This window comes from Gracilinanus agilis, chromosome 5, assembly GCF_016433145.1.
Source record: "Gracilinanus agilis isolate LMUSP501 chromosome 5, AgileGrace, whole genome shotgun sequence".
NCBI lineage: Eukaryota > Metazoa > Chordata > Mammalia > Didelphimorphia > Didelphidae > Gracilinanus > Gracilinanus agilis.
The window spans coordinates 115,748,861-115,759,291 of record NC_058134.1 but is presented as its reverse complement, the minus strand read 5'-3'; positions in this window follow the sequence as shown (position 1 = coordinate 115,759,291).

The window sequence follows — 10,431 nt, the reverse complement described above, 5'->3', positions numbered from 1 at the left end:
CCATTTCTGACTGTCCCTAACCTTTTGTCTGTAGAAGTGCCCTTCCTACCTGAAAGGGTTCAGCCTGTTTCCCTTCAGTGTCCTCTGTCTCAAGCCTGTGTACCCAGTCTGTGTCTCCCTGTTGTAGCTGCCTGCCCAACTACCTCATCATCTCCCCTTGCTGCTCATTATACTTCATCATCCTATATTTCCCTAAACTCAGCCATTCCCTTACATCTCTCCTACTACCTCAATCTACTACCTCCATTATTGCACCTTCCTTTCCTACCTACTGACCTAGGGACCCACAAACCCCATCCACTTGCTTTATTCCCTTATTACAATACACACACATAGATACATACATATGTGTATATATATATGTATATATATATGTATATATATATATATTATATATCCAGGACAGGCTTTTAAATTTAATCTGCATTATTAACATATTCCCCATCACTTTTTAAAAATCTAGACAATCAATAAAACAATAACACAAGCTCAGATTTATAGAATTTGCCAATTTCCAAGGTATAAATTTAAATTTAACATTTGGCTCTCCTGATATGAATTGATATTAGTTCTCTTGAACAATTTCTGTTTTCCTTCTTTTTGAAGATAATTTTCCTTAACAAAGAAAACAGAAGTCAATGTGAGTTGGGTAGTTCTGCTTCTAACTGTTGGTGTCATCCAATCCACTTCAAGGACAACTGTATGCTTTCCCTGATTGTCCTCTTGTGTCATACCTAGGTTAAAAAAATCTTCTTGTCGTTTTTATGACATCTTTTTTTATAGCTTTCCTAATGTTTTAGTAGTCCTACACTTTCTGGTATGGCAAATTAGTGACAATGAATACCTTTTAAATATGTTATCATAGCCTCTTAATATTTTGTTTTGATATCCTTTAGAGATATAGGTAATAGAATACTGAACTTAAAGTCAAGAAGAGCAGAGTTCAAATCCTGTTTCAGAAACATATTTGACTGTGTGACTGTTGTGTGCAGATGCAAAGCATGGAATCCCTGCAAAGGTACAGGGAGAGCCTCACCCAGAATTCCAGGGGACCCCCCTGGAGAACTTTGGGTGAGGGGCAGTTGAGAAGGGTTGAAGACAGTTATTTTGTGGGATTGGATGTGAGCAGATACTCTGTTTGATTCTCCTGACTTGGGGTTTCTCCTGAGAAACCATTGTAGCATAAACTAGTGATTTCTACTCATAGGATTAGCCTATTTGTTAGTAGTATTCTTCATTAATATAATTATATAATTATTTAGTAAATAGAGAGTAAGATATTTATCTATAGCAAGAGAGCCAGTTTTAGTTAAATGCTTCATCCCTCCAGTGAGGAGGGGGAAGGGGCATCAATTTAACAGTTTAGGGTCACCTTTCCTTTTTTCAATATACCTTCATTAACTTCTCTAATTTTCCTTGTTAATTCCTAATATAACTTTTTACCTTCAAATCTGTGCCTGATAATTATTTGGAAAATACTTACAATTCAGTCTGAACTTCTAGATTGAATCCTGTTGGCTGCCAGTTTAAGATCTCCTCTGTCCTCAACAGTTAGATAAATAATTTCTATATATCTCCTCTAACTGACCTGAGAGGAATATAAACTTAAGAAAGAAACATTATTGGGGTTTCAGCCATAACAGAAACTCACCAGAAGAATCTTATTCCTGTCTTCATTACCAACGGAAGCAGAAGCAGTTAGAGGGGGAGAGGTTTGAGAATCAGGAGTGTTTTACCCCCTCCTTTCCTCACTGTAACCTGTCAATCTAGGGCTCTTGACTTAAAGCTATATTTGGCCCTGAAAACATTTATCTGCTTCTCCAAACTATCTGTTATTATCATCATAACAGTGATCCTGAAAAAGTCACTTAACCTCTTTTGGGTTCAGTTTTTGCATCTGTAAAATGGAAGTAATAATAGTATCTATTTGATAGGGTTATTAAATCAAATGAGATTAATACACATAAAGTACTTATTTAACCTTAAAGGGTTAAATAAAAGCCAGCTGTTTTTATTGGTCTATATTGTTTTACTCTAAGTTGTCATCTATTCAATGTATCAGAAGTCAGAAATCATAATGATCTCCTTATCATTATTCTCATAGTATCCTTGTTATTCATTCTTATTCATCTGCCCTACATTTCCCTCTTTTTTGTACATGTTTGAGTTCATCAAGAAGCTTCCTTGGAGCCACATTTGTCTTTGTAGACCCCTCAATGAATAACACATTTGTAATTTCTATTGTGAGAATTTAATTTCTGATGGTTGATTTCTCTCTTAGAGGTTCAGGCCTTGGAACTGTATCGATCTCCTCCTGAAACTCATTGAAATTCATGTAGATATGAGTGGCTGTGACATTTTTACTACTGTAATCAATTTGCGTTATTTCCACTCCCTTCCAAAGTTACAATCATCTTCCTCACCAACCAGTCCCTCCTTGTGGGGCATAATTAGGTCTCAAAAAAAATCATTCTTTCTTGTCACTTCCTCTACCTGTGGGAAGACAAAATCATCAAATCAAGAATGAATAGATTCTTAAGTGAGAAAGAGACAGAGAGACCTACAGAAAGGGACAGATCTGGGATAGCTAGAGAGCACAGAGGATAGAGTTCTAGATCTGTAGGCAGAAGGTCCTGGTTTCAAATTTGGTCTCAGACACTTCCTAACTGTTTGACCCTGGGCAAGTCACTTAGCTCCATTTGCTTAAACCTTGCCCTTCTGTCTTAGAGTTGTTACTAAGATAGCAAGTAAGAGTTGTTTGTTTTTCAAACCCTTACCTTCCGTCTTGGAATCAATACTGCATATTGGTTCCAAGGCAGAAGAGCAATAAGGGCTAGGCAAGGGGGATAAAACGACTTGCCCAGGGTCACACAGCTAGGCTGTCTGAGGCTAGATTTGAGCCTAGGACCTCCCATCTCTGGGTCTGGTACTCCATTCACTGAGCTATCTAACTGCCCCAAGAGTTTATTTTTTTTTTTAAGAGACAGAGGCACAGAGAAAGAGAGAAAGATAGACAGAGTGTGCACCACCCTGTCAATGCATGCCTGATGATTCTTGTCATAAGTATATTTTAACTCACATTAAGATCCCCTCATGCACTTCTTCTACATAATAATAATGTACATACATATATGTAGCATTTTAGAATTTACAAAACACTCTTTTTGTACTGCGAGACAGATATTGTAAATATCATCATTCCCATTTTATAGATGAGGAAACTGAGTCTTAGAGAAGCTCTTTGAGAGTGACTGGGGTCACACCCTTAATAAGGTTAGAGTTTCCTATCTCTAAAGTCTAATGCTTTTTCTACTGAGTTACAATGCCTTGGGGCATTATCTTTTTCTACAACTGCTAATAGTTCTGTCTCAAACACCAATCTTCATTAGCAAAACATCCCTTTCCCTGAATAGTGTTGGCTAACCAGTGGCAAATTCTTAGTTCATCTATTCTTAGACTACATGGGGATCACCAAATGGTTCACCCTCTTATTACTGTGTGTTAAAATATTTTCATATAAATGGATTTTTTAGTTCCCCAAAACAACATTAGTCATTATTACACATAAATAAAGCCTTTGAACTTTCCCCAGTTTCTAGGTATATTTTGTTGGATGCTTGTCCTTTATGTACTGTCTAAAATATAGCATATATATTTTAAATACTTGCCTTCTAAGACAGACTATGCTAAGCAATTCAGGTTAAGTGACTTTCCCAGGATCATACAGCTATCAAGTGTCTGAGGCCAGATTATAACCCAAGTCCTCCAAATTCCAGGCCTGGCTTTATCCACTGAGTCACCTAGCTGTCACAATATATTATTTAAAATATAAATTTAAAAAAGAATTGCTCTTTGGGGTAATTTTTCTTCTATACATTATAGAATGGCTTATGTCTAGAGGTATTTATTTATTTTATTTATTTATTTAAAAAAATTTTTTTTAACCCTTAACTTCTGTGTATTGGCTCCTTGGTGGAAGAGTGGTAAGGGTGGGCAATGGGGGTCAAGTGACTTGCCCAGGGTCACACAGCTGGGAAGTGTCTAAGGCCAAATAGAGGTATTTATTTTTAAGATCTTCTCTGGCCTTAGGAATCTCTAATAATCAAAGATTCTTAACATCGTCACAAAAAATAATTACTAAGTGCCTAGCTTTGTGCTAGTTCCTATGCAGAGCTAATTTTTAAAAGCCCAAGAGCAATAATGTTCCAATGCAGCAACTGTGGTTTTTTTTTTTATCAGATGCAAAAATAATTGCTTATTTTACCATTTTACGGTGTTCACATTAATACAATTTTACGGTTGGGAACTGAAATTTTCAAAAATATAGAAAATGGCAACTGCAAAGTTTCCTGAAGCAATATTAATTTGGTATCTAATTTTAACAGTATTTTAAATTGTATGTCTATTACCACTTAGGCAGTTATTAAATGTACATTTAAGAATGTTCAGCAATCTGCAGTGTGGCCAAGTTAAAACTGCCACAGGATGCTCAAGGCTAGATGGCATTAATAGCATTCATGCTAATAAGATACTGCTGTGGCAGTAGATTTTCAAATGATTTTCAAGTCTTTCCAAGTGATTAGAATCCATCAACCTTTGGCCTCTTTTCTTTTCTTAATTGAGGACTAGATATAGCGGGAGCTCCCCCAAGAGCCTTTGGTGTTCCAGAAGGATTCTCAGGCAATTCAGGGCATTCTCACTATCTTATTGCTAAGTCTTATTACCTGTTTAGTACTACTTGCCTTAGAGCCTTCAGTACAAAATTCACATTTCTGCACTTTTGACTAATTATCATAGCAATAGTGGATGAATAAGATGAATTGAAATAGAGAAAGACCAGGTAGGTCACAACACTATCACAGAAACTAAGTCTCTAGCAGAAAGGAGTGGGCAGGGGGCAGCTAGGTAGCTCAGTGGATTGAGAGGCAAGCCTAGAGATGGGAGGTCCTAGGTTCAAATCTGGCCTCAGACACTTCCCAGCTGTGTGACCCTGGGCAAGTCACTTGACCCCCATTGCCTACCCTTGCCACTCTTCTGCCTTGGAGCCAATACACAGTATTGACTCCAAGATGGAAGGTAAGGGTTTTGAAAGAAAGAAAGAAAGAAAGAAAGAAAGAAAGAAAGAAAGAAAGAAAGAAAGAAAGAAAGAAAGAAAGGAAGGAAGGAAGGAAGGAAGGAAGAAAGAAAGGAGAGAAAGAAAGAAAGGAGAGAAAGAAAGGGGTGGACGGTGGTCTAAAATTACAGATAGGCCAAGGAGAATGAGGATCAAGAAAATGCCATTAGATTTAATTAACAGATCATTGGTAAGTTTGGAGAAGAGTTTCAACAGAGGGATGTGGTCAGAATTGGAGGGATTGTTCATTTGGGGTCTTTTGTGTATGAGGGTGAGTATTGATGATGTTGGGGGGTGTATCTGGACTCCCCACTTGATAGCTTTCAATGGGCCAGTATAGCTAATACCTCACCCCCACACAGAGAAGACCTATGAGGGTATAGTTCTCAAGGGGGCTTCCCCAAATGGATAAGCTATGGTGGAGATGTTGGCAGATGATATTGGGTTTCAGTTGAGCCCCTGGTGGCTGGATCCAATCTTCTGTGCCACCAGTCTTGGGTCAAGCCTCCCCCAACCCCAATTCAAAAGTTTTTTTTTTCTCTTCAAAATAGAGTTAGTATTTGTCTTCCCCTCAGCCACCCGATGGTCTCCTCCCCTCAAGGTAACAGCCCCAAACTACAACTAATAAACTAATAAGGATTTATTTGAATGATATGGGATTTCAGGGACTAGGGAAAGGGTTATTTAGGGATTTATTTGAGGTAAGAGGGAATAAGGGAAACTACCCTAACAACTAAGAATCCCCCTTCAAGAGATCAGCTCTGGCTTCTATGTAGCTTGATCCTAGAAACTGACTCTCTCTCTCTCTTTCACTATCTCCTAACTTTATCACTAGCTATCACACAAGGAATAACAGAAAGGAAAGAGTACAAACTAGACTCAGAAAAGGTCCCCAGGTGCCCGCTCCTTCTCGAGTCTGGGCACTATGGCCAAACTGAAGCACAACTAACACAGATTCCTCTTTGTTGGCAATGAAGATCTGTAGAATGAGTTTAGCTGTTGTAGTCTCCAAAGATGCCAGAGAATTTGAGGTTTAGAAGAGCTGTTTCCTCCCAGGTCTTCCCTGCCACCCTCTACCACCCAAGCCCCCCAGAAAGAGCTTGAAAGTCCTCCGGAGTTTTTTGTAGTTGAGAATCTTCAGAATCTTCACCAAGATCCCTCCTTCACTGGCTCCTCCCAAAAGGAACCTCCTCAAGATTCCATGAGGCCAGCTTCAGCTCCAAATCCCAGATGTGTGCTTGATTGAATCCTTGATTTGCTCCCTTCCAACTCTTACATTTGGTATTCAAGAATGATATAGGTCACTACACTGAGGTCAATGTATAGCATGTCTGTGACTGAGCAGAGTTCAGAAGGCTCTACCATAGGTTGGGCACAAATAGCATACATGAACAATTGGAATGGAGATGTTTCTAAATTTGTCATTTCTTTCAAGGTTCTGCAATTCTGCTTTGTGCGTAGAGGTGCTTTGTGCACTTGCTGATATGGGCATGCCATACAGGATGGTCCTGTGCCAGTGTCTCCTTTGTCTTAAAATTGATATTAAAGCTTTCCAGAGAGACCTTGAGAATATACTGGTATCAGTTCTTTGGACCTCCATGTGAATACTTGCCTTGTGTGAGTTCTCCTTAAAATAGTCTTTAAGGAAAACATTAATTTGATTTTCAAACAATGTGGCCAGCCCATCAGTACCATGCTCCTTTCAGTAAATCTGAATTCTTGGCAGTTAAACTTGAGAAAGAACCTCAGTGCCTGGCACCTCATCTTGCCAAGTGATCTTCATAATATTCCTAAAAAATGCAAATGCCAGTTTCCTGGCATGGCACTGGTATACTGTCCAGGTTTCACAGGTATACAACAATGAGGTCAGCACCACCACTAGTCTTTCCTAAATATCCTGGTACACCCAGATTTGAAGAGTCTGAGAAATGAATGGATAATTAGGAATCGTAGGCACTAAGAGTACATGTTATCAGAACTTGGCAGTGAAAATACTTAGAAATAGCTAGCTAGAGGAGATGACAAGGTCAAATGATTTTTTTTAAAGGCTAGAGCAGATCTCAGCATATTAGTGGTTAACAGAACAGGAACCGTTAGAAAAGGAGAGACTGAAGATGAGACATGGAGGGAAGGAGAGAGAAAAGGAGTGACCCAGGTAAATTCCCAGTGGAGATGGGAAAGAATGAGTTCAAGAAGGGCTATGTTCATACCCTTTGACTCAGCATTATCACCCCTAGGTTTATACCCTAAAGAGGTCAAAGAGGAAAAAGATCCACATGTATAAAAATATTTATAGCAGCCTTTTTCAATGGTAAAAAACTGGAAAATAAAGTGGTGCTCATCGATTGGGGAATGACTAAAAAATTATGGTCTGTGAATGAAATGGAACACTATTGTGCTTGCAAGAAATGATTGAGTTTCAGAGAAACCTGGGGAAAACTGATGTGATGAAGGGAGAACAAGGAGAACAATTCATTCACCCATTTATTTATTTATTTAGTCACTCACTCATTCATTCATTTATTTAATTTTAATTTTGAATATTTTCCCATAGTTACATGTTTCATGTTCTTTCCCTCTCCCCCAAACCCCCCTAACCCCACTTAGCCAATGCACAATTCCACTGGGTTTTACATGTATCATTGATCAAGATCTAATTCCATATTATTGATAGTTGGACTAGAGTTATCGTTTAGTGTCTACATCTCCAATAATATCCCTATTAGCCCATGCATTAAAGCAGTTGTTTTTCTTCTGTGTTTCTCCTCCCACAGTTCTTCCTCTGAATGTGGCTAGTTTTCTTTTTCATAAGTCCCTCAGCCTTGCTCTGGATCCTTGCATTGCTGCTAGTAGAGAAGTCTGTTATGTTCGATTGTACCACAGTGTATCAGTCTCTGTGTACAATGTTCTCCTGGATCTGCACAGAGAACAATTTATACAATAACAATATGATAAAGAGAAGCAACTTTGAAAGATTAAATAACAATCAATGCAATGGCCAACAATGATTTCAGAACTAGAGTAGATATAGTGCTGGACTTGAAGTAAAAGACTTGAGTTCAAATTTGGACTCAAAAGATGACTAGCTATGTGATCCCACACAAGTCACTTAATCTCTATTTGTTTCAGTTTTCTTACCTGTTAAATGGCATCTACCTTCCAGGGTTGTTATGAAATTAAATGAAATAATATTTGTAAGGTGCTTAACACAGTGCCTGGCACATAGTAGGTACTATATAAATGTTAGCTATGATAATGATGATGAAATATGTTTTCTTCATCCTGACAGATGGTCTCAAATGTAGATTTAGACATACTTAAAAATGTTTTTTCTTGATTATATGTATTTGTTACAAGATTTTTTCTTTCTTTTTTTTTTTAATATGATGGGTAAATAGGGAGAAGGGAGAGAGAGGAGAATTTTCATTACTTAAAAATATTTTCAAAAAGAAAAGCTACTTTTCTTTATAGACAAGAGCGAAGGAGGAGAAAACAAGGGGTACAGAGATTTGAAGTATGGACTAGGCTAGATGAGGCAAGTTGCACTGGATAGCCTCAATTTTTTTTTTTCAGTCAGGTGAAGTTATTGCTAAGAAACAAGGAGCTAGGAATGCTGTTAAGGACTTGAGAAGAGAGGAAAAACTGCTATAGGAATGACTGACAGGACCAATAAAGGAAGAATAAAATAATTGCTAAGGGTATAGTTAAGGTGAGATAATGTAAATTTGGAGTGGTCCTGGCCACTTAATTGTATGACTTCCTTCAGGGCTAGTTGGCAGCCTCAGAATAGGAGAGAAGAATGCAGATGAGGGAGCTACCCCAGCATTGACAGTGTATAAGGTGGATAGTAAAAAGAGATTCAGAGGTGGAGGCTGTGTGGACTGGTTATGAAATCTGTGGTCCAAGGATATGAAATGAATGCCAGCGATTCTCTTCACTATTCAAAGAGGCATATTATTCAGGAAAGTCTCTTTCTATACACAGAAGGAAAGATTTCTGAAGTCTTGAGGCAATTTTCAAGGTAGGTACTAGCCAAGAAATTTCCTTTCTCAGACTAGAAGACTAGATGCCATGATCATGCTGCCTAGGAAATTTGCTTTTGCTGTGTAGAAGGCCATTTTCTAGGACCCTTGAACATGAAACTGCAGAGAAGAAATCCTCAAGAATGACACTAGAAACTGGGGCTCAGAAACGCACATTGTTCAGACATTATGGGTAATCACCTACATCTCTATGAGCTTGTGGTCTTCTTTCACTGTAACAAATGCTGTAATTCCTTTACATCAAGGGTGTCTACTTTTAGGTATCTAATAAATTAATAAAAAAAGAAAAGGAAAACTAAAGAAACAACAACAAAGGCAAAGGTGTTCCTAATCTCTCCTCTTGTGGGTGTCAGGGCATATGGGTGTCATCTTCCTCTATTTCAAGGCAGTCATCAATGGTTTTGGACATAGAGAATCTCCCAACTACTGTATGCTCCAGATCTCTAACAGAGAGAGATGCAAGAAAAAAAATTTTAGAAAGTGACCGAATCTTTAAGGATTCCTTTTGTGGGTCAGTGTAAATGAATCTCTCCTCTAACAAGAATCCATCCTCTAAAGATCCTCAGCCAACCAATTTATATTTTGGTGGCCCCTTCTAGAAGGAGCTCAGAGTTGTTACAAATTAACCAGTTCATTTTGGGGGCAACCCTAGTTAATACATCTTAGGAAGATCTCTTTTGTCTTCTCAACGAGATACCCAGTGGTGGACAGTGGTATGCCCATCCATACCAAGAAGCATTGGGCCTGAAGTCAGGGAGATCTAAGTTCAAGTCCAGCTTCAGATACTTACCGGCTGTGTGATCTTGGGCAAGACATTTATTTTTGCCTTAGTTTCCTAATTTGTAAAATGAGCTGGAGAAGGTAAATGGCAAATCATTTGAGTATCTTTACCAGGAAAACCCCAGATGGGGTCACAAAGGGTCTGACAGGACTTAAAAATAACTGAACAACAAAACACTATACTTTCCTTACAACACAACTTTAGTCTTACATTTTCTAGGAGACTTTGCCTTGTTATCACCTCTAATCTCCTCCCCTTCTATGTTTTAACCTTACAACACAACTTTAGCTTTATATTTTCTAGAACATCTTCCTTTGTTACAACTCCCCACACCTTCCTCATCTATGTTCTATTCTTTTTTTTACTTAAACCCTTAGAATACATAAAAGTATGGGTTCTAAGGCAAAGTAGTAAGGGCTAGGCAACTGGGGGTAAGTGACTTGCTGGATCACACAGCTAGGAAGTATCTGAGGCTAAATTTTGAACCCAGAACA